Here is a 25,657-nt window from a genome sequence, read left to right on the forward strand (position 1 = left end):
GTCCTCTCTTGTCGGGCAGTTTATGATCATTATGGGCTGAGAGGTTAAGTGTAAGACCATTGAGGATAATGCCTGATGGGCTAATCTTGCATCTCCCCACAGTCCCTGGGTGTTACAAGGTGGCTTGGCCCAGGGACCACTTAGTGTAAGTGTTGGGCCCATAGAGCTCATTTGATGGGTTTCAGGGGGTACACTGTCTTCAGCAGTGCATTCGGCTAGGCCTTGTAACAAAGGCTGGGTTGAACCCATGTAGCTGATGTGTAGATCAATGCTTGGGTCCCATGCCATACAAGGAAGCCCAACTGGGCAGCAATTTGGAAGGTTTTTGAGTACATAACCTTAATGGGCCTTAAGCCCATTTCGAACTGGGCTGATTTGATCAGTCATTTAAAGGGGGCGAATTCTGAAGTGGGTCAGCTAAAAGGATTGGGCTTAGACCCTATCCACTCAGAGAGTCCAAGATCTAAATAAGATTTAGATCTGGAAACCTCCTAATTAGATTAGGAGACAGCTGATCTGATTTGCAGATAAGATAAGGATTATCCCTTATCACTAAGGGACTTTTAACCCAAATATGATTTGGATTAGTAACTCCTAATCTGATTAGGAGATGATCCCTTTGAGATTATAAAAGGGGAAGGGGGCGGCAGCCTTTTACATCATCAACAGCATTCTTCTCTTAAAGAAAGAGAGATTGAGAGATTTCCTGCATACTGCAAATTCTTTCCTACCGCCACCTTCCTGCCATTGCCATTCCTTCAGTTCGATCTCCAGTTCTTGGGAGCAATCAAGATTGGATCTTGATTTCAATCTTTTGTGAAAAGATTGGTTGGAGCTGTACTCAAGTCGTCCAGTTGATCCTTACGAAGGATCAAGTTCTTTTGAAGAACGTTGCTGATTCTGCTCCACCCTGCACTGCGCCATCTTCAGTGGGAGCAGATTTTGGATCCTTCCTTGGGAGTGAACACCTCCATTGGGAGATAGTATTTCTCCGTATCAGGTATAATCCTCTCCCACTCCTTTTGGTTCAGATCTGGTTCAGTTTATGGTTCAAGATTGATCCTTGAAAATATGATTTTCTAAATGGGGAATACGATTCCCAGTTGAAGGGAGAGATAAAATTTTTGAAATTCGCCCCTTATTCCGCAATCTTTGGGCGTCCATAGGATGGATCTCTCATCCCTTCAGTGGTATCAGAGCCATGGTTCAAATCTTGAACCAATTTGTTTCAGATCTGAACCTGCGCAAATGGGCAGAAGGTGTTCTACCCGATTTGCGCAGATATGGGTTTTGGGAATTTTTTCCCAAAATTAATGGGCGAATAATCTGAAATTAATTTTATATAAATCTAATTATTATTTAGAATTGTTCTTTATGATTTTCTTGATTTATGGGCTGTTCGTACAAGAGGAGATCGAAATCTTGGTTTGCGCAGGGAACCTGCAAGATTTGCAGTTTCCTGATTTATTTATTACATTTGGTCTGTAATTTTTTTCTTAGACTCAATGTATAGGCATTCGATCTGATGTAATAATTAATAGAAATAGGATTTCTATTTTTTTTATTTTGGATCGAAGATGGCGGCGCAGAAAGGGAGAAATCGCAGAGAAGAACATTTCGCAGATGGGAGAATCGCTATCTGCGATTTGCAGTTTATGAAACTGCATTCTGTGATCTAACCTCTGTTTTGTAGGATGGATTGTACGAACAGCCCTGATTGACTGATTGTTGTTTTTCTTTTATCAGTAATTAATTTCAGATTATTTTCTTGAATTAAAGATTTAATTAAAAATCAAACCCTAGACCCATTCGAACCAAGATTGGTTCAAACTGTTTGGACCAAATCTAGGGTTTAATCAAGGCTGAAAGTCAGCCCTAATTTTCCCACTAATGGGCCTGAGGATTGATGTTTAATTAAATGGTTAATTCGGCCCAACCTGTAAAGGCCCAGTTTTAAATAGTTAAAACTGCTAAAAGCCCACTTAACCCATAAAGCTATATGGGTTGAACCGTTCGGCCCATATACCTAGATAATGTTAATGGTTAATATTATGGATTTAAAATGGGCTTCAAATGGGCTTTACAGATAATTAATTGATTGGATCAATTTATCCCTGCATGTGATGTATGGATGTGTGATGTGCTACGTACATGGGCCATAAGTACTTGGCCCATGCTCAATCGACAGTGGCTCTTTCGCACACCATGGCTGAATGCACATCTTTGCCATGGTGTCCCTTTTGGTCATTGGATGACCTCCCTCAGTGGTGGGCCCCACACCTCATCATGAGGTCTCGTGCGGAACCCTAGCCGATTTAGGCCCACCAAAATCTGGCTTTACGAAAGTCAGTGGGAGCCACTTTGGTTTGACCTAAAGATAAAACTAGGGCGCAATTATCTGTTCCCTCCAGATAATATGAGTGCATGTGATAGGGAGATTCATATGATGAACTCTCTAAAGGCCTTCCATCATTAGCACAAGGATGGGTCCTTCAGTAATGAGGAAACGCACCAGAAAATGGGCTATCCATTTGCTGTTGGGCTTGTCTAAGTGTTTCATAAGATGATAGGGGCGTCATAGACCGATGTGGGAGGGGCTTCACCAGAAAATGGGAACTCTCTCACGGTACCTTGGCATTCACGAACATGATGGGTAAGCACTCACTGGATAGAAAGGTTTACCTGAAAACGGCTCTGAACCTTGTCTGACAGAGGCCAAAGGGAAAACTCATATGATGAGTGGATATGATCCTTCACAGAAAGGTGGTGGGGTTATGCAGCTGAAACAGTTGGCATCATGCACCCTATATGATTTCCCACATTTCCAGAGACAACCCGTAATCTCCGTCACTGAGAAAGGAGGGAAATCTCAGAGACGAATAAATGGAAATGGATCGTAGATTAAAATCCATATCTATGAAATGAACATGAATCAAATTAGGTCGTGGACTGATGTTTGCTCTTTTATCAGAAAATGGCAAACGGATCATTTGCAAAGCTACTTGATGATAACAAGTTGAAAGGCCCAAACTATGCTGACTGGTACAGGAACCTTATGTTGGTCTTGACCTCTGAGAGATTGGACAAGGTAGCCAATAATCCTGCCCCGGACCGTCCGGGAGATAGGGCTTCTGAGGCCCGAAGAAGAGAATACCAAGAATGGGAGGAGAAAAACTCCCTTGCCCGCTGCTATATCATTGCCTCCTTGGACAATCCAATTCAGAGGCAGTTCGATCAGATCGAACTTGCTAAAGACGTATTGGACAGTCTTAGGACAATGTACGAAGAGCAGAATCGTTCTACTCGGCAGAAGATCTTGAAATAGTTCATGACCGCGCAGATGACCAAGGGCCAACAAGTTCACGACCATTGTCTCCGGATGATGGGGTATATCAACGAACTAGAGGCTCTTGGATCCGGGCTGGATCTGGTAACTCAGATCGATGCTATTCTCAACTCTCTGCCTCCATCCTTTAATCCATTCATCATGAACTACAACATGAACAAGCTGAACGTCAGCTTGCAGGAACTCAGCAATATGTTGCAGAGGGCCGAAGAATTGATTAAAAAGGATGAGCCCATTGCCATGCTTGTTGAAACTGGCAAATCGGGCAAGAAAAGGAAGGCAAAGAGAAAGCCCCAGAAAAAGGCTGCCAAACCCAAGAAACAGAGGAAGGACAAGGCATCAGATGCCTGTCATTTTTGCAAGAAGATCGGCCACTGGAAAAGGAATTGTCCTGCCTACCTGGAATCCAAGAAAGGTAACTTCGAAACATGTGTTATAGAAACCAATTTGTTGGTAGCTTCTGCGTCCTGGTGTATTGACTCCGGGGCTTCTACTCATGCGTGTAAGTCACTGCAGGGGTTCAAGGTAACCAGAAGGCTGAGTGAAGGAGAAGTAACACTCTACTTGGGGACTACCGCAACTGTTGCAGCCACGGCCATAGGAACCGTGGAATTATGTTTTAGAGAAGGAATAATTGTATTGAAAGATTGTCTTTACGTACAAAATTTAAGAAGAAATTTGATTTTTGTCTCAAAACTGTGTGCAGATGGTTATTCTGTCTTCTTTAGTAATACGATTACTATTAAAAGGAATAACAGATTCATCGCATACGGGGAACTGGAGAACGGTCTCTATGTTCTACATCCTTCTCTAGAAACTAACATAACCGAAACTACGTCGGTTGAAAACCCCAAGAAGAGAGCCCGTGATACAGTTAATCCCACGTGTCTGTGGCATTACTGACTTGGCCACATCGGTGTTGACCGAATCACAAGGATGGTAAAGGATGGTCCTTTGGATTTTCTAGCTGTAGAAGATCTTCCCACCTGTGAGCCTTGCCTACAAGGCAAGATGACGAAACGGCCATTTGACGGTAAGCCTGAAAGATGTACAGGCACACTTGACCTAATACATACTGATGTATGTGGTCCCCTGAGTGTTAGGACACGAAATCAACACGTGTATTTCATCACCTTCACAGATGATTTTTCACGATATGGTTACGTATACCTAATGAGACACAAGTCTGAATCCTTTGAAAAGTTCAAAGAGTTTAGACAAGAGGTCGAGAAACAGTTAGGGAGAGAAATTAAAGCCCTTCGATCCGATCGAGGTGGCGAATATCTCTCTGACGAATTCAGGGACTACTTAAAGGACAATGGGATAGTATCACAATTAGCTCCTCCTGCTACACCACAACTTAACGGTGTTTCAGAGAGGAGGAATAGGACCTTATTAGATATGGTCCGGTCGCTTCTCATACACTCAGAGTTACCCACATCCTTTTGGGGTTACGCATTAGAGACTGCGATTTACGTGCTGAATCGGGTTCCAACCAAATCGGTTCCGAATACTCCATATGAACTTTGGACCGGAAAGAAACCAAGTGTCAGACACTTGAAGATTTGGGGTTGTCCAGCACACGTTAAAAGAACGAGTGCAGACAAGTTGGAATCTAAGACCAGCCGTTGCCTATTTGTAGGCTACCCAAAAGGCTCTGTAGGTTACCTTTTCTATGACCCAAGTGAGCAGAAAGTGTTCTGCAGTCGAAATGCGCAATTCTTGGAAACCGACTATATCCTGGACACCCATCGTCAGGAAGTTGTTCTTGATGAGGAGAGCTCAGGAGCAGTGGGAGATGTCCCACAAGTTCCAGGTAGTGACCAACTTACAAGATCCACTCGGGCATCCAGGCCACCAGTCCGTTATGGTTATGACCAGGATAGTTACCTGGTGGAAACCTTGACTAGTGAGGAGGATCCCGTGACTTACGCGGAAGCTATGTTGGACATAGATTCCCAGAAGTGGGTGGAGGCCATGAGGGCAGAGATGGACTCAATGGAGACCAATGGAGTCTGGACTCTAGTAGATCCGCCCTCCGGGGTAAAGGCAATCGGTTGCAAATGGATTTACAACAGGAAGAAGGGCCCCGATGGTAAAGTTGAGACCTTCAAGGCTTGTCTGGTGGCGAAAGGGTACACTCAGAAAGAGGGCATCGATTATGAGGAAACCTTTTCGCCTGTGGCCATGCTTAAATCCATTAGGATCCTGCTAGCTGTAGCAGCATACAATGATTATGAGATTTGGCAGATGGATGTCAAAATTGCATTCCTGAATGGAGATCTTGCTGAAGATATCTATATGCAGCAGCCGCAAGGCTTCGTTGCTGCAGGTCAGGAAACCATGGTATGTAAACTTAACAGCCGCAAGGCTTTGAAATTCGCCCCTTATTCCGCAATCTTTGGGCGTCCATAGGATAGATCTCTCATCCCTTCAGTACGTGCTCAATACTTGCCTATTAGTTCAATATATACTGAAAATAATTATTCAAAATTAACAATGAATTATTAGTCAAATAACAATCAATAGCTATCAGTAATTGTTAATTTGTAGTAATTACTAAATTATTATAAACTATTAAATAAATCACTAAACAACTGAATTATTAATTAGTAATTATCAGAAAATTATTGATACTGTTAATAGTAAAACATCACTATTTAGTTAAACATCATGGCCATGTACACGAAGATTTACTAGGGCGAGTTCCAGTGCCCTTGCCGATATTCACCCCGGAGCTTATTTAGTTTCTCTCTTGCCTTCTCCACACAAATCCCCTGACCAAAATAACAATTCCAGAAATCATAGAGAATCACTGTGTCAAGAAGGAATTTTTATGTGGAGAATGACCAGTTCTACAACGTCGAGGATGATGATGATGTTGAATTCGAGGCATCAGTATCGGAAACCGAGTCAAAGCCAGAGGTGCAGAGGCTGCCAAAACCCGGATTGGCTAGATTGACGAGCATAAACGTATTAATTCAACATCATATCGTTTTCCTAGGAGGTTCGACCTCCAAGGTGACATTGATCAGTCTTTATGTAACTAATTGGAAAAACTGAAAACAATCTCAAACCGAATGTACTAATCTATTATGAGTGTTGGTTCTCAGAATTATATGTTCAAATTCAGGAAAAACTTCGTCGAACTCATAAATATTATGTGATGCGGCATGATCCGGGCACTCATAGCTGGCTGTTGACCGGCTCCTTACTAGTAACGAACGACACCTGAAAAGACAAATGTGAAGGATTTCCGGGGGATTTACCCAGTGGGAATACTCCGAAGATTAAGTTAGAACGCTGGGGAAGAAGAAAAGAGCATAAAAGGCTAAGAGTGTAGGTCGCGCTAGATCACTATGTCGCGAGATTAGCTCGTGAGCAAGTAAGAGTTCAAGTTCAGATCTAATTCAAGAGAGGGTTCTTCCCTTCAATAAAAGGGCTTTTATAGGGGCGTTTTAGTCAAATCGGGCGTAACCGCCACTCGGCTCCTGCCGCAGTCATTACTTGCTAGGGCTCCGTAGGTGATCGTTACGATGTACTACCCGCTTGGATGAGTGACACGTTTTAAAGGGACAAGCATGCCACCATCTGTCGAGGGACGTGGGTGCAGACTGTCAAATGGGCAGGGACTGCGTAGTCAGTTGAGAGACGTAGTGCAGTCTGACGAGTAAGGTCTTGTCAGATAGAAGTTTCCTGAGAGCGTCACGTTGCTTAGTCGCGAATTACTTTGTAGCGAACTACCTTGTCATGCAGCGAGACCTGGAGCTCGCGTTTTAGCGAGCTCCTCCTATAGCGAGCTATGATGTAGCGAGCTGCTCTACAGGCTCGTTACTTAGCTGGGGTCAGGCCATGACGCTGAGCTGTTGCTCGTGCTGAGTCAGATCCACGTGTCATCGTCTCAGTAGGTCGGGTCAAATCATCCTCCATCAATTACCCCCCACTCCTCGGACTAAGAGTGTTGCCTTAGCGTGAGGAGTTCATGAAGTGTGACGGGTTGATTTGACCGAAATTCAAACTTGATTGATTGCTCATATTAAATGCGCGCGCTGAAATAAGGGGATTTCTGACTTTTTGAATACCAAAAATGTGCTGAAGCGGCTCTTAACTCCGGATGTCGTGCAGCCGCCATTACCTCAATCATGGGAGACGTGCAGCCAATCACATTTCAGTTTCAAAAGGTGTGCGGTCAGCTTGACTACTAACCGTCGGATCTGCCTTAATCTGGGTTGTTGTTTCAGGGGCGTAGTGGCTATAAATAGGAGGGCCCCCTAGGCCTCATTTCCTTTCATGTCATCTTGTTGTCTTCAAATTCTGAGGTCGCACATCTTTCTAACCTACTCGAGCTCTTCCATTCACTTCGTTTCGCCTTTTCCGTTGAGTCTCAATCACTGTCAATCAAGTCTGGGTATCCGTACCATGCTTATTACCGGTACGGTAACCAGGACGACGATGCTCCCTCGAGCTCTGGGGGAGCTTGGGAGCAGGTTCCGGAGGCTCGGGAGACCTCCGGTGATGTGGCCTCTACTTCTCAGGGGAGGGAGCCTGACACCTTCGGTCCTTCTTCTATGACGGCGGAGAGACTCAGGTCTCTAATCCGCTATTTTCACCTTCCTAGGGACCTCATCTATAGTCTCCCCAGTGGTAACTTTCTTTGGGAGCATGGTCCTAATGAGATAGTTATTTACCAAGAACAGCTCGAGGTTGGCCTGTGTCTTCCCCTACACCCAACGCTATCCGGAACATGGTTGGGACCATTTCTTTGTGTTTTGAGTACTACCTCCCCTTGAACCTTGACATTTTTGCTTCTATTCTTTGTATTAGAAATGCCGCTCCTAGAGTTCCTCAGGAAAGGCATTTTTACTACCTCTCTCCCTGCCGTGGCTACAAGCTCTTGTACGAGCTACCAAATAAGATTCCCGCGTGGAAGTGGGATTATTTTGTGGTCCATAACCCCGAGGGGTGGCCCTTCCCAACTTCTTGGAGGGGCGCCATCTAGGACCCCGGGGCGGAGCTAGACCCTGAAACTCAAAAAATGATGTTGTCCTGGGCATCGGCAAGCTTCCTCTGTTCAGACTACTTAACCAAGGAGAAGCTCGTGCAAGCCGGTTTGAGCCCAGGTAGGTTGCCTTTTTAGGTCACGTAGTGCCTTGTAACAATATTGTGCATACATACATTTTGTTTCTTACCGAACTACTATCTTGTGAATTTTTTGGCAGCCATCATTTCTGATGTTGACGCGCGCCGCCTCCTCTCAAGCAACCAGAAGCACAAAGTGAAGACATCGCGTCCTGACCGGACTCCCACCTCTAGGGGTACTGAGTTCGGGTCTGTGGAGCCAGACTTCACTTCCCTGCCGCCTGAAGTTTCGCTACCTCCATCTGAAGGAGGTGCGGGCGGAGTTGGCCTCGAGGAGGGTGAGTTCTTGCAGCAAGGGGTGATTCCTCCTAGTCCTTCTCAGTCGTTTCCCTACCCGTGGCTCCCAGTGGGGAACTGGGAGGGTATTAATGACTATGTAGTGGCTAGGCGGAAGAGCCGAAGGGTGATCTGCCACGAGGAGATCGCTAAGTGGGGGGAGATGGAGCCCGGGGACCTCGTCGCGCTCGCCTCCGCTCACTGTATGGTGGTAAATGGTCCTTCCCCTGTGCTTGGTTTTGCTTCCTTTGCTGCCTTCTGACCTTAGTTTCCTGTTGGTAGGTGAATTCCGCCATCCACGCCATGGCCCTCCAGAAGAACATCCACTCCGGCGATGCTCACAACCAGAGGGTCATCGTTCAAAAGCTCCAAGGCGAGCTCGACCGGACCCGGGGCGAGCTCCATTACACTCGTAAGGGGAGCGAGTCCCACGAGCAGCTCGTCTAGGACCAGGAGGCATAGATCGCTAGGCTTTGCGAGGAGCGCGCGTGCTATAGGGAGGAGTCGTCGAGGGTGGCCGCGGAGAGGGAGCTCCTTCATCAATCGGTTCGGGACTTGGAGTTCACTCTTCTTGACCGAACTCGGAACTTCGACTACATGGTGGAGGCCGAGCGGGAGAGGGCGGTCTAGGACTTCAAGGACTCCCAGGAGTATCACGACCTCCAAGTGGAGTATGGCTCAAAATCGTACCACTCTGGATTCAAGCTCTACCGCTGGCTGGTCCGAAAGAAATTTTCTAGGCTCAATCTTGACGGCATCACCATGAAGGGTCTGTCTCCCGAGACGGAGGACCAGGCGGAGGAGGAAGAGCCTAACAACCCGGAGGATGAGGACGAGGTGGAGGAGGTGGACCCTTGAGGCTGGCGGCGTTGGTTTTCTGCTCTGATTTCTAGTGGCTCCCGGGTGCCATAAACCCAGTCTTGAAAAGATCTTGTTGGGCGGTTGTACCCTTTTTACCTATCGTAAAACTTCCTTGAGCTATTTAACTCAATTTTTTTTTGTAATATTAATGAAATTTCTTTTTCTTCAATGTATGGCGTGCTCCCTGTATTTTTTGCTAAAGCGATCTCATCACCCCAACTATTAGAGCTACATACCTAAAGTAGGACTTTTCGGTAGTCGTTATCCCGACCTGTCCCTTAATGTTCAAGGCATCTCTATGGTATACCGCGAAGTGATTACCATGTAAGCCCAAACTATGCACTTGTTGGTGATTCCTTAGTTCAACCAACGTACTGAGATGAGCTATGCTTTGTAAGGTTTAAACCCGAGTTGCTTACCCCTCTAATATTTCATACTCTACCTTCGCCACTGAAGTGGCTAATTCTTTCTTGATGCCGAGATCTTAGTTAGCTCGGTTTTTTAGCACTTAAGCTAAGAGGGTGATTTATAGTCTACCCTTGAAGTTTGCCCATGCCATGAAGGCGACTAGGTCTTATTGCGCTGAGGTCATGTTAGCTCCGCATTTTGGCCCTTAGGCTTCTGGGAGTGACTCATGGTCTACTCAGTAGTTTGCCCTGCCGTAGAGGCGACTGGGTCTTGTTGCGCCGTGGTCATGTTAACTCGGCATTCTGGCCCTTAGGCCCTAAGAGTGACTCGTAGTCTACTCAGTAGTTAGAGGTAATATTGCCTTAAGTTGACAATATTCCATGCCCGAGGTACTTGTTTCCCTTCAAGAGTTTCGAGCTCATATGTTCCTTCCCCGAGCACCCGTTTCACTCGGTAGGGTCCTTCCCAATTCGGTCCAAGCTTGCCAGTGCTGGGCTCAGGTACCATAACTTTACGAAGGACAAGGTCGCCGACGCAGAGGTTCCGCTTCTTGACCCTGGAGTTATAGTACCGAGCTATTCTTTGCTGGTAGGCTGCGGTCCGGATATATGCGAGGTTCCTTACTTCGTCGAGTAGGTCGAGGTTGGTACAGAGCTCGTCTTCATTTGCCTTGTCGTCGTATGTTTCTAGTCATAGTGACGAAACTTCGATCTCGGCTGGGATGACTACCTCGGTGCCGTAGGTGAGGTTGAAGGGAGTCTCTCCTGTGGCATTCTTCTCTGTGGTTCGGTAAGCCCATAGAACACTAGGTAGCTCGTCTGCCCATAGTCCTTTAGTTCGGTCTAACCGTGCCTTCAGTCCGCAGAGTATAACTCTGTTCGTGACTTCTGCTTGGCCATTTGCTTGAGGGTGCGCGACCAGAGTGAAGTTCTGTCGGATCCCCATGTCTTGGTACCAGTTCTAGAATTTAATGTCCTCGAACTGCTTTCCGTTATCAGAGATTAATACCCGAGGTAACCCGAAGCGGCACACTATGTTCTTCCAAAAGAAGTTATGAACATTTCAGGCTGTGATTGTTACAAGAGGTTCGACTTCTACCCACTTGGTGAAATAATCCACTACTACCACTAGAAATTTCCTCTGGCCTGTTGCTAGTGGAAACGGTCCAAGTATATCGATGCCCCATTGTGCGAAAGGCCACGGGCTAGTGAGATACTTGCGATCGGCAGTGGGCTGGTGGTGGATATTGGCATGTCTCTGCCACTTGTCACAATTTCTAGCGAGCTCAATGGCGTCTGCTTTCATTGTTGGCTAGTAGTATCTTTGTCGTAGTGCTTTTTGGGCAAGGGCCCTGCCCCCCAAGTGTCCGCCGCACAGACCCTCATGAGTGTTGTGGAGCAAGAGCTCGGCTTTGGAAGGTCGCAAGCAACGCAGATAGGGGAGCGTGTACGATATTCGGTACAGCCATTCATCTATTATGACGTATTTGGCCGCCTAACGCTCTACCCTTCTAGTGGCATTGCGGTCTACAGGGAGGGTCCTGTGTAGCAAGAAGCTCGCGAGCGGATCAATCCAGCTCGGCTCTGCTTGAACGATAGGAGCGACCTCCTCTACCCCCCGAGAAAGCTAGGCCGAGGCCGGTTCTCTATGTACACGGTTCTCATGGTATTATCACTGGTGCTGGCTAACCGGGACTGGGGATCGGCCTCAGTGTTCTCAGACCTCGGGACTTGCCTGATGAAGTGTGACTGAAAGTTGGGCAGAGCCTGTCTTACTTTGGCCAGGTAGGCAATCATAGTCGATTCACGAGATTCATATTCTCCTATGACCAGATTGACCACGAGCAGGGAATCATTGCAGATGATAATTTGCTTGGCTTTCATCTCCTTGGCTAGAGCTAGCCCGGCTATCAACGCTTCATACTCATGCCCCGAGGTTGCGTCCACCAGATGGTCGATTCTAGGGAGTGGGAAGTAGTCCTTTGGGCAAACTCGATTCAAGTCGGTATAGTCAACGTACATGTGCCATCTACCGTTAGCCTTTTTCACCAGAACGGGGTTGGCCGCCCAGCTCGGGTAATGGACTTCCCTGATAAAATCAGCTGCAAGGAGCTTCCCGACCTCATCGTCAACTGCCTTCCATCGCTCTAGGGCTATGCCGGGCATTTCTGCCGCAGACCATGCAAAAACTTCTAAATTTTCAAGTTAAAAGCATACCAGTTTAGATCGTAGGGGCTCCTTAATGGAAGCACCAATCTAAAGAGTCCGGGTTGGGTCTTCCATCGAGGCCGGGATGGAGGCGGTCTCTTCTGTGGGCGCAACTCGCTCCTCGCTTTGCTCCGTAGGTCACTCCAACTCGAGGTCATCGGCCACCTTGGTTTTACCCTTTAGGGTGGCGACGTAGCATTTGCAAGACTCAAGCTGGTCACCTCGCGCTACCCCAATGCCAAAGTCCGTGGGGAACTTCATGGACAAGTAGTAGGTGGACACCACAGCTCGTAAGGAATGGGTAATCGGCCAACCTACTATGGCGTTATATGGGGAGGGGATTGCGACTACTAGGAAATCATGGTTGGGCCTTACTATGCTAGGCCAGGTGCCGACTTCCACAGGTACTATTACCCTTCCCAGGGGCCGAACTTCCTCTCCACTGAAGCCTACCAGGGGAGTGTTCGCAGGCTTTAGGTCAAACTCTTGAATCTAGAGTTGGTTGAAGTTCGCTTTGAAGAGGATGTCTGCTGACTTGCCCGGATTTACAAGGACACGCCTAACTTCGAGGTCATTGATCTTCATCTTTATGATGAGCGCGTCGTCATTGGGGTAGTGGACGCCGCGCGCGTCGTCCTCTGTAAAGAAGATGGAGTCTTCTATCCTTGGTCGCTTCGGTGGGTTCCGCTCTTCCCTGCCAGTCTCGCGAGCTGCTGCTGAGGTGCAGCCCGCCACAATCGAAACTTCGACTATGACATGGATGGTCCCCCAAACTGGTATCTCTTCGGGGGGCTGCTTCTGCGGCTGTTCCTCCTCTGTCCCTATAAACCGATCCGCGAACTTGAGTAACACAGTCACGGTCTTAGGTTGGTTGGCAACTACGTGCCACTTGACTTCTTTGTGGGTGATGCCTCGCTTGGCTACTGTGAGGCGAACTGCGGGATCCAGGTCGGGTATCTGCAAATAAGCGTCATTGAACCACTTGATGTAGCTCCGGATGGACTCCCCTTCCTTTTGCACTATGCCGAGGAGGCTCTCCTGAGTTCGCGGGCACCTTTTGCTGGTGACGAAGTGAGAGGTGAAAACTTGCACGAACTGCGCCCAACTTCTTATTGAGCCGGGCGCGAGGTTTCGATACCAGGTGCGGGCTACTCCTTTGAAAGTGGTGGAGAAGGCCACACACATGCAGGACTCGCTGGCTCTTGCCAGGTGCATCTGGGATTGGAAAGCGTCCACGTGGTCATTTGGATCGAAAGACCCATCGTATTTATTTAGAGGAGGGAGCTTGAAGTCCCTTGGCATGGGGACAGCGAAGAGTTCTAGAGATAATGGGGAAGAGAATGAAAGGAGAGGGGTAGCTTCCACTTCACCTGAGCATACCTCCTCTTTTCCTTTGAGCTCGTGAAAGACTCGAGTAGCAGTTCGGCGAGCTCGCCGACGTCTTCGTTGTTGCTTTGCTGGCTCGGCATTGGTGGTTGACGCTTCAGTATCGTCGAGCTCGATGGGCTCAGACTGCCGGTGGTGACTCTGGACCGAAGGGCCCTGCCTATAGTCTGCGACCAGGACCTCAAATGGATTCTTTGCAAGCGGGAGCTCGAGCTGCGAAGGCCGGGGTGATACGGGCTTGGTTGGCTGGGTGGCCCCCGACCTGCCTACAAGCTGTGAGGCGGGGGTAGCTGGCCTCTCCTTCTTGCTATGGGAGGAGGCTTGGCACTTGGCAGGATCCTGAGCCTAGGAGGCCTCTCCCCGGCGAGGAGGTCGTTCACTTCGGCAGGAAGGCTTGGTCTGCTTTATGGCTGGATGCCGAGGGGGAAGCAACGGCTAGGCCTGAGGCAAAGAGGGGAACTGCTGCTGGTACTGGTACTGGGAGACCTGGTGCAACACTTGTTGCTGGTAGAGTTGAAATTGTTGAAATTGCTGCATTTGAGGTTGCATGGCTCGCATGCATTGCATTAAGTCCTCCAATTGGTTCGGGTTGGCTGCTGGGGCCACAATTGAGGGTTCAGCGAAGGTTGCTCCAACTGTGGGAAGGAGTGGCACGTTCAGATTGGGAACCCCATCCGCGAAGAAGGGGACGGTAAACTGGTGCCACGTCCGACATTGCTGGAAGAAGCCATGAATGCTGAGTTTTTTGGAAGAAGGAACTATAGAAGCTTAGAGGAAGGCTTTTAGAAGCGTAATCCCAAAGACAACGCCAAATGATGCGGCACGATCCGAGCACTCCTAGCTGGCTGTTGATTGGCTCCTTGCTGGTAACGGACAACACCTGAGAAGATGAAGGTGAAGGACTCCCGGGGGATTTACCCAGTGGGAATACTCCGAAGACTAAGTTAGAACGCTGGGGAAGAAGAAAAGAGCATAAAAGGCTAAGAGTGTAGGTCGCGCTAGATCACTATGTCTCGAGATTAGCTCACGAGCAAGTAAGAGTTCAAGTTCAGATCTAATTCGAGAGAGGGTTCTTCCCTTCGATAAAAAGGCTTTTATAGGGGCGTTCTTGTCAAATCGGGCGTAACCGCCACTGGGCTCCTACCGCAGTCATTACCTGCTAGGGCTGCGCAGGTGATCATTACGATGTACTACCCGCTTGGATGAGTGACACGTTTTAAAGGGACAGGTATGCCACTATCTGTCGAGGGACGTGGGTGCAGACTGTCAAATGGGCAGGGACTGCATCATCAGTTGAGAGACGTGGTGCAGTCCGACGAGTAAGGTCTCGTCAGATAGAAGTTTTCTGAGAGCATCACGTTGCTTAGTCGTGAGTTACTTTGTAGCGAGTTACCATGTCATGCAGCGAGCTACTTTGTAGCAAGCTCTTAAGAGTATTTCGAGGTGATCCTCATCAAGGTTGGTCTTTGGGGCAGTTCTTGCTGGAGCGAGCTGGTTTTCCTAACTTGCGAGCTAAAATAGTCTTGGAGTATTCCCTTGTTCTCGGTAGCTTGGGGGACCTGGAGCTCATGTTGTAGCGAGCTCCCCCTATAGCGAGCTATGACGTAGCGAGCTGCTCTACAGGCTCGTTGCTTAATTAGGGTCAGGCCATGACGCTGAGCTGTTACTCGTGCTGAGTCAGATCCACATGTCATCATCTCAGTAGGTCGGGTCAAATCATCCTCCCTCATTATGCTACCTAGCTATTATGCTCAATTATTAGAGAAAAGAAGAATTTATTCTAAAGGAAACATCCTTATTGAATTCAATAAGTTCACAGTTTCAAGATGCCATTAATAGCACAACTTTTTTGTGAAACTTTATCAAATCATTGGAGGGGTTTGTAAATGGTACACAACAGAAACTAGAAATGGTACAGCTTGGGCTTCAAATAGAGCAGAAAGTTAAGTTTGTGATGTCCTCTAGTAGAAATATATTGAAGCTATAGCAGAGCAATGGCGTTGATCTTCCCTTCTTACAGCTTTTCAGGAGGAATGTGCAAGGAAAGAGAGACTTTGCAACCATTCTTACGTGTGAAACGGCTTCACAAATCACAATGGAGAAATTAATTCAAGCATTAGGGGTGTTCACGGGTCGGGTTGGGTTGGTTTATTGGGGTTTTCTCAACCGACCCGACCTGGTCGGGTTACCTGAGGTGGAAACCGAAACCAACCCACCGATAGGCCAAACCGACCATGTCGGTTTGAATCGGGCTGGGTCGGTTTGGGTCGGTTTCGGTTTTGCTCCTATACAAAAGGACACCTAATTGAATTCTAATTGTAATTTCCTAATGGATAGCCTATTTGGTGTAAAAGATTATATAAAGTTATAAACAATGATAGATTGCCTATTCTAATTGTAATTGCCTAATGGGCCTTCTAGTTCTAGTAGAAGACTAGTTATAGTTAAGTAGGAAACTACTCAAAGTAGGAACTACCGAACTAGTTCAGATCGGGCCGAATGGGCCGTCGTTTTTATTTTAGCCATTTCAGCTAACTTCAATGGAAAATATAATGAATAGTATAAAAAGGGTAGTATGGACAAATAAAACTTTAAACAGTCTGATGAGAAATTTTTCAAAGTTAACTGACGGCACATTAACAAAAGGGGGTCTTTGTCTAACAGCTAAAGTTCAGGGGAGAGTCTTTATTGTAAAAAAAGGTACAGCAGAGACTTGGTCACTAACCCCATATTACAAATTAAGGGGGTCTTTATAATTTAATCTTTATTTTTTTACAAAGTTCAAGGGTTGTTAAAACCAAAAATCCAATTAAATAGAAGGCCAAAACCCACCACTTAAAGTACAATCACAACTATACTTTAGTTAAACAAAAGGGACATCTCAAGATAAAGGATCAGGTTGCCGGAACAGGTATTTGTGTATGTTAACACAAACATATATTTGCACGAGTAAAAGTGAGCTCGATATCATTTTCATCCAAAAATTCTGCTGAACATACAGTAACAGAACTTGTATTTGTGTATGTATAATCATTAACAAGTTCAAAAAAAGAAAAAAAAAATACTGAAGATCCCCAATGATCCCAGGGGTCATAGCAATATATGACTTGTTCAAAAGCCATTTACAGGTATAGGCCGAATACCCAGTTCTTGATGGAGAGAGAGCAATGGGCATAACTTAGTTATATAGAACTGCCACAGAAGAGTAGCTTTCCTTTTGTCGGGTTGCATGGGAAGCATAGTCATGTGATGATTGGACTATTAAGTTCCATCAAGATTAAAGAGTTTGGCAACTTGGCATGATAGATTGTTGAGTGAATATAAGATGGCCTCATGGAGATAGCATGGCGTCACATTGGATGTCGGATTTCTTTCTTCTCAATTGGTTAGGCAGAGGACATACCGGGTCCATCAAATTTAATGTGCCAACTCATAGACTGAACTTGTTAGTGATAACTGAAGTACTACTACTTAGAAGCCCCACATAGGGTGCATGTTTGCAAAGCTACTACTCTATTCAATTAAAGTGTGGGCTCTCATGTATCTCTTTCTATGCAATTACCGCATAAATGTTCAAGAACCAGATAGTTCATGATCATTGTCTTAAGATGATGGAATATATCAATGAACTGAAGGCTCTTGGATCTGGCTAGATCATGTCACCAAAATTGATGTCATCCTAAACTTTTTGCCTCATTTCTTCTATGAGTTCATAATGAATTACAATATGAACAAAGTAAATGTTAGCCTTCAGGAACTCAACAATATGTTGCAGAGGGCCAAAAAACTAATAAAGAAGGATGAACCCATTGCCATGCTTGTTGAAAGTGGCAAATCGGGCAAGAAGAAGAGGAAGGCAAAGAAGTAACCTCAGAAGCAAACTAGCAAACCTAAAAAGCAGAGGAAGGACAAGGCATCAGATGCCTATCACTTCTGCAAATAGACCGGCCACTGGAAGAGGAACTGTCCTCAGTACCTAGAGACCAAGAAAGATGGTAATTTTGAATCATTTGTCACAGAAACCAATATGTTGGTGACTTCTGCTTCCGGGTGTATTGACTCTAGGCTTCTACTCATGCATGTAATACATTGCAGGGGTTCAGGACAAGCAGAAAACTGAGTGACGGTGAAGTGAATCTTTACTTGGGGACTTCTGCAAAGTTGCAGCTATAGTTACAGCCATAGGAACTGTAGAATTGTATTTCAGAGAAGAAATAATTACATTAAAAGATTGTCTTTACGTACCCAATTTGATAAAAAATTTGATTTCTATTTCGAAACTGTGTGCAGGTGGTTATTTTGTTCTCCTTAGTAATGTGATTACTATCGAAAGGAATAACAAATTTCCTCGCATATGGAGAACTGGAGAATGGTCTCTATGTTCTCCTTCCTTCTCTGGAAACAAATATAACCGAAACTACGTCGGATAATAACCCCATGAAAAGAACTCGTGATACAGTTAACCCCACGTGCCTGTGACATTACCGACTTGGCCCCATTAACATAGATCATATCACAAGGTTGGTAAAGGATGGTCATTTGGATTTTCTAACTGTAGAAGATTTCCCAACCTGTGAACCTTGCCCTTAGGGTAAGATGACGAAACGACCATTTAACGGTAAGCCTGAAAGATCAATAGGCACGTTTGACCTTATACATACTGATGTATGTGGTCCCATGAATGTTAGGACACGTAAACAACCCGTTTATTTCATCGCACTTACTGATTTTCAATCTCGGTATGATTACGTGTACCTAATGAGACACAAGTCTGAATCCTTTGAAAAGTTCAAAGAGTTCAGGCAAGAGGTCGAGAAACAGTTAAGGAGACACATTATGGCCCTTCGATCAGATCGATGAGGCGAATCTCTCTAACGAATTTAGGGACTACTTAAAGGAAAATGTGATAGTATCACAACTAGCTTCTCCTGCTACACCATAGTTAAACGGTGTGTCAGAGAGGAGGAACCAGACTTTATTGGATATGGTCCGATCACTTCTCGTACACTCGGAATTACCGACATCCTTTTGGGGTTACGCATTGGAGACTGCGATATATGTACTGAACCAGGTTCTAATCAAATCCATTCCGAAGACTCCCTATGAGCTTTGTACCAGTAAGAAACCAAGTGTGAGACACTTGAAGATTTGGGGTTGTCTGACACATGTTAAAAGAACAAGTGCTGACAAATTGGAATTTAAAACCAATCTTACCCTTTTTGTAGGTTACCCAAAAGGCTATGTAGGGTGTTTATTCTATGACCTAGGAGAACAGAAGGTGTTTTGTAGTCGAAATGCCCATTTCTTAGAGGTAGATTACATCTTGAACAATCATCTTCAGGAAGTTGTTCTTGATGAGGAGAGCTCAGGAGTAGTGGGAGATGTCCCATAAGATCCAGTTAATAACCAACCTAGGAGATCTACTCGGGCATCCAGGCCTCCAGTTCATTACAGATATGACCAAGAAATTTACTTGGTGGAAGCCACGACCAGTGAGGAGGATCCCATGACTTATACGAAAGCTATGTTGGACATAGATTCCTTGAAGTGGGTAGATGCCATGAGAGCTGAGATGGACTCAATGAAGACCAATGGAGTCTGGACTCTAGTGGATCTGCCCCCTAGGGTAAAAGCAATTGGTTGCAAATTGATATATAAGAGGAAAAAGGGCCTCAATGGTAAGGTTGAGACCTACAAGGCTCATCTTGTGGCGAAAGGCTACACTCAGAAAGAAGGAATCGATTATGAGGAAACCTTTTCGCCCTTGGCCATGCTTAAATCCATTAGGATCCTGGTAGTTGTAGCAGTATACCATGACTATGAGATTTGGCAAATGGATGTCAAAACCAAATTCCTGAATGATGATCTTAATGAAAATATTTATATGCAGCAACTGCAGGTTTTATTGTTGTAGGTCAGGAACACATGGTATGTAAACTTAATTGATCCATATATGGACTTAAGCAAGTTTCTTGGAGTTGGAATATTCGATTTGACTCTACTATCAAACAGTTTGACTTTAGCAGAATCTAGATGAGCCTTGTGTTTACAGGAAAACCAGTGGGGATAAGGTTGCGTTCTTGGTTCTGTATGTAAACAACATTCTTCTCATTGGAAAAGCCTCTTATATCTTGGGACTTCGACTCTATAGAGATAGATCGAAGAGGATAATAGGATTATCCCAATCTACTTATTTTGACAAAATAGTCAAGAGATACAATATGGAGAACTCCAAGAAAGGAAATGTTCCTTTCAGGCACGGAGTCACTCTCTCCAAGGGTATGTCTCCCAAGACACCTGAGGAGATTGAGGGCATAAAAGGAGTTCCCTATGCCTCTACCATTGGGAGCTTCATGTATGACATGTTGTGCACTCGGCCAGACATTGCTCAGGCCGTGAGTGGGGTAAGTACATACCAATCTAACCCAGGACAAGAACATTGGACTGTTGTGAAAAACATACTAAAATACCTTTGAAGGACAAAAGAGTTTTGTCTGGTGTTTGGCGGTAGTTCACTACAGATCTTTCGGTATACCGATGCGGATTTCCAGTCAGACCCAGATGAAAGAAAGTCTAAATCTGGATATATCTTTAAGGTTGGGTCCTGTGCAGTTAGTTGGAAAAGCAGCAAATAAGGGTCTATTGCAGATTCCACAACCGAAACTGAGTACATTGCCGTAAGTGAAGCTGCAAAGAAAGCCGTATGGATGAAAAAGTTCATTCAGGAATTAGGAATAATTCCATCCAGCACATCACCCATTCCACTGTTGTGTGACAACACTGGAGCCATTGCTTAAGCTAAGGAGCCGCAAGCCCACTCGAAGTCAAAGCACATCGAGAGGAAGTACCATGTACTACGGGAGATAGTTGGAAGAGGGGATGTCTTGATTCAGAAAGTAGCATCAGCGGAAAATGTAGCAGACTCATTGACTAAGCCATTAACACAAAAAGTATTTAAGAAACACGTAGAAAGTATCGGACTCCGGCTTATACCCGATTGGGCCTAAGTGCAAGTGGGAGTTGTTAGATAGTATATGCCCTTAGCTCCAATCAGCATGATGTACATTATGACATTTACTGTAAATGAATAAAGTACATATTTGATTCATATTATTATGGTGTGTTTGTGTGTAATACACTTAAACTAGACACATATGAGACTCGTGTTAGTTTAGAATCTTCACAGCCGTTGGATAGATCTGGGGAGATTTATACTATCAAGGCTGACACTGATGTACCACCAAGTTGGTTGGGGTAGTTTGTCTCAGCTGCCTGGGTGAGACCTGTGGTACATGCAGTGTGGGTTTTCTTGAAACCCTAAATCGGACCAAAATTCTAGTATTGCCCTGGACCTTGGAGATGGATGGGCAAAACTGGAATATTACACCTATCTTTAATGTGCCAATTAGTGAAATCCTTAGAGGGGGTCAAAACCTGGGTATGTTGGGATAATCCGAGAATTCATCTGAGTGGGTGATCATAGTAACAAGATCAGCCTCTTTGTCGGACAAAGTGAATGATCGGGGATGTAGTCTCTCTAATGGAAACCTAAACTATCGGTAGTTGATTTCAACCATTGAGATTTGTCTTTTTTGCAAAATGTATTTATATAGAGATATACATATACATATATATATATATATATGTATATATTTATATATTATGGTTTCAAAATGTTTGCAGAAGGTTTTAATTCTCGGGATCCATGTGAGTAGAGAGTGTAGCACTCTACCTTGCAGCCGAAGGAGAGGTCCTCTCTTGTCGGGCAGTGTTTGATGCAGATGCCAAACACCTGGGTAGAAAGAACACATACTAGGTCGAGAAAGGGGGTATAAGCTATACACTATTACCCATGGCAGAAAAGAACCCAACTGAGGCTATCAAGGGGCGTTACTACTGGCCTAAATTGAGAAGAGATGTGACCACTATCGTGAGTAGGTGCTACATATGTCAGACGGCTAAGGGACAGACCCAAAATAACGGCCTTTACATGCCTTTACCTATTCCTACTGCGATTTGGGAAGACTTGTCTATGGATTTCGTGCTAGGCTTACTGAAGACTCCAAGAAGGATGGACTCCATCTTTGTGGTTGTTGATCGGTTTTCCAAGATGGCACATTTCCTCCCATGCAAGAAGTCCGCAGATGCAACAGCGACAACCAAACTATTCTTTAGGGAGATTGTCTGTTTACTTGGGGTGCCTAAGACCATCACGTCGGATCGAGATACAAGGTTCTTAAGTCACTTCTGGATGACCTTGTGGAGACTATTTGACTCATCATTAAATTTCAGTAGTACAGCTCATCCGCAGACAGATGGACAGATGGAAGTGGTAAATCGAACTCTAGGTAACTTGATCCGCAGTATTTGCAGAGAGATGCTGAAGCAGTGGAACTTTACCATAGTGCAAGCAGAATTTGCCTACAACAACGCAGTTTATAGCTCTATAGGTAGATCCCCATTTTCTATTGTTTATATGAAGGTACCTAACCATGCGTTGGACTTGGTAAAGCTACCCAGGGTACCCGGCCTTAGTACTTCAGCAGAGTAGTAAGCAGGACAGATCCGGTAGTACAGGAGGAAGTACAACAGAAAATTCAAATAAGCTTGCAGCTGATAGGCATCGCAGGTACCAGGTGTTTGAAATCGGTGATGAAGTCATGGTGTTCTTAAGGAAGGAACGCATACCCGTTGGGAAACATAGCAAGCTACAGCCTCGGAAGTACGACCCATACAAGATCATTAAGAAGATCAATGACAATGCTTACATAGTGGACATGTTGTTTTTATTTTAGCCATTTCAGCTAACTTCAATCTAGAAGACAATGAATAATATAAAAAGGGTAGTTTGGACATATAAAAAATTTTAAACAGTCGGATTGGAATTAATGATTGGCAGTCCCAACCACTGTGTGTAAAATTAATGATTTATTTCTCAAGTAAAAGTATTTAATTTCCATTTTAACTTAAATTTTCTATAACATTAACTATTATTTATTATATATATCAATAGCAGGGGCCAAAACAACTAGATCACAATCACAATTGTCTTATATATATCTATTAATAGGAAATGGGTGCCCTCTTCATCCAGGAAATGGAATCCACTCATGCGAGTAGATCTCACGTGAGAGCAACCCGGTAATTACTGATTATTACAGTAATTATTACTATAATTTAATAATTACTGATTATTTCAGTAATTTAATAAATATATAATTAATGATTATAATTAATAATTACTGTTATTATAAATATTGATAATAACTAGATATTTATTTTAATTTTACTTTAAATTAAAATTATAAATATTGTTATTAATAAATACTATTAATAAAATATTATAAATAAATATTGTATTAATATTATAAATAAGATATTATAAACAAATATTGTTATTAATAAATACTATTAAATTAAAATTAAAATTATCATTATATTAAACATAATTAAAAATGTTATTAAAAGTATTGTTATTGATTATTTAATAAAATATTATAATTACTGAGTATTACTGATAAATACTATTAATTTAATTTAATTTTGGTAATTATTAATTTAACGAATATTGTTAATAAATCCTATTCATAAATTTATAATTACTGTTATATTAAAAATAACTGAATATGTTATTAAAACTATCATTAATGATTATTTAATTAAATTGTATAATTACTTACTATTATTGATAAATATTGTTATAACTTTTTGAGAGCTAACGGTTCGACCATCCGGTTCGAATGGATGGCCTGTTCTGACAACAAAAATTACAAGAAAAAAATTACAGAACCGTTAGGCCACTGGTTTCCGGGTAGATGATTTGATCATCCAGTTTGAACGGACAATCCGTTCTAGCAAAAAAAATTATAGGCAAAAAATTGAGTTTGTGAGGTCCATTAAGTAGTATCATACGTGTTATGTCATTCGAACATGTGACTCATACGACCCGAAAACGAAACCATTCTAGCCACCGGTTTTTGGGTCGACGGTTCGGCCGTTCGGTTCGAATGGATGACTCGTTCTAACAACAAAAATTTACAAGCAAACAATTACGGAACCGTTCTAGCCATCGATTTTTGGGTCAATGGTTCAATCATCCGGTTCAAATGGATGACCCCTTCTAACAACAAAAAATTACATGCAAAAAATTGAGTGTTTGAGGTCTATTGAGCAGTATCACACATGTTATGTCATTTGAGCGTGTGACTCATACGAATCGAAAATGGAACTGTTATGGTCATCGGTTTTTGAGTCGACAGTTCAATCGTCCGGTTCGAACGGACGACCCGTTTTGACAACAAAAATTAAAAAAAAAATAAAAATATGGCCAAAAACCATTGAACGGGTCAACGGGTTGATGGTTCGACCACTTGGGTCAATGAGTCATTGACCGATTCAAGGGTTTTTAGCCAGGGACCGGGATTGGGGTAAAACGAAACTGGTTGCTTGCACGGTATTCAATTAGAAAAATAGAAAAATGGACAACCCGTTTTGACAACAAAAATTATAGGCAAAAAATTGAGTGTGTGAGGTCCATTAAGCAGTACCATATGGGTTATGTCATTCGAGTGTGTGACTCATATAACCAAAAAACAGAACCGTTTTGGCCGCTAGTTTTCGGGTCGACGGTTTGACAGTTCGGTTCGAACGAATGGCCCGTTCTGACAACAAAAATTAAAAAAATAAAAAAACGACCAAAAACCATTGAACGGGTCAATGGTTTGACCGCCCGGGTCAATGGATCGTTGACCGATTCAACGATTTTTGGCCAGGGACTAAGATTAAGATAAAATGGAACCGGTTGTCTAGATGGTTCTCAATTAAAAAAATAAAAAGTGGCCAAAAACTATTGAACAAGTCAACGGGTCGATAGTTCTATCGCTCAAATCAATGGGTCATTGACCGATTCAACAGTTTTTGACCAAGAACGAGATCAACGGGTCAACAATTCCATTCCAACCTCTACGAAACAGGGCCCCTCCGCTAGTACTTTAATTAAACAAGAGGGGACTTCTCAAGATAAAGGATCAGGTTGCCGGAACAGTTATTACACTTGTATGGAAACACTAACATATATTTGCACGAGTAAAAGTGAGCTCGATATCATTTTCATCCAAAAATTCTGCTGAAGATACAGCAACAGAACTTGTATTTGTGTATGTATAATCATTTACAAATTCAAAAAAAGAAAAAAAAAATACTGAAGATCCCCAATGATCCCAGGGGTCATAGCAATATATGACTTGTTCAAAAGCCATTTACAGGTATAGGCCGAATACCCAGTTCTTGATGGAGAGAAGAAGATAATGAGCACCGACTTATTGGTAGGGTCATAATTAAGGCCTTCTCTAATTCTCTTGAAGGACGTCTTTGCACCATTGAGATGATGTATTCTGCAAACGTTGAGTCGCATGGCAATGTGATAGGCCCATCACTCGGTAGTCCAAACACTTCTTCAGACATTCTGAGTAACTCTATGAAGATGGGATTGTTGAGATACGTCAATGGAATAACAAAACGTTTCTGATCAGCCGTGTACACAACGAAGTGATCTTTAACAGCCACCATTGCGCTGCACTCATCCGCACCCCTTTGCAGTTTAGTTCTTGGCGATGAGATTCTTCTCCTGCCGATGGCTGCCAACTTCTGCCACTTTCTTACCATGGCAAGAAGCTTCCTGTTGTTGATCATGTTTTCTAGTGTGAGCTTGAGAGAAATAAGGGTCTTGAGGATAAAGGAAGAGATTTGCTGAGGTTTCTGAGAAGAGAAGAGAGATGTTTTGGGGATGGAGAGAAAGCAATGGGCATAGCTTAGTTATATAGAATTGCCAGAGAAGAGTAGCTTTCCTTATGTCGGGTTGCATATGGGATGCATAGTCATGTGATGATTGGACTATTAAGTTCAATCAAGATTAAAGAGTTTGGCAACTTGGCATGATAGATTGTTGGGTGAATATACGATGGCCTCGTGGAGATAGCAGGGCGTCACATTGGATGTTGGATTTCTTTCTTCTCGATTGGTTAGGCAGAGGACA

At 44.1% G+C, this 25,657-nt stretch overlaps 1 pseudogene; it reads right to left on the minus strand.

Annotated features, from left to right (window-relative positions):
- Window positions 1–24,870: 24,870 nt before the first annotated feature.
- Window positions 24,871–25,314, minus strand: LOC148791129 (auxin-responsive protein SAUR64 pseudogene; annotated as a pseudogene).
- Window positions 25,315–25,657: the final 343 nt, after the last annotated feature.

Source organism: Nelumbo nucifera, chromosome 6, assembly GCF_055504915.1.
Source record: "Nelumbo nucifera cultivar China Antique chromosome 6, China Antique-T2T, whole genome shotgun sequence".
Lineage (NCBI taxonomy): Eukaryota > Viridiplantae > Streptophyta > Magnoliopsida > Proteales > Nelumbonaceae > Nelumbo > Nelumbo nucifera.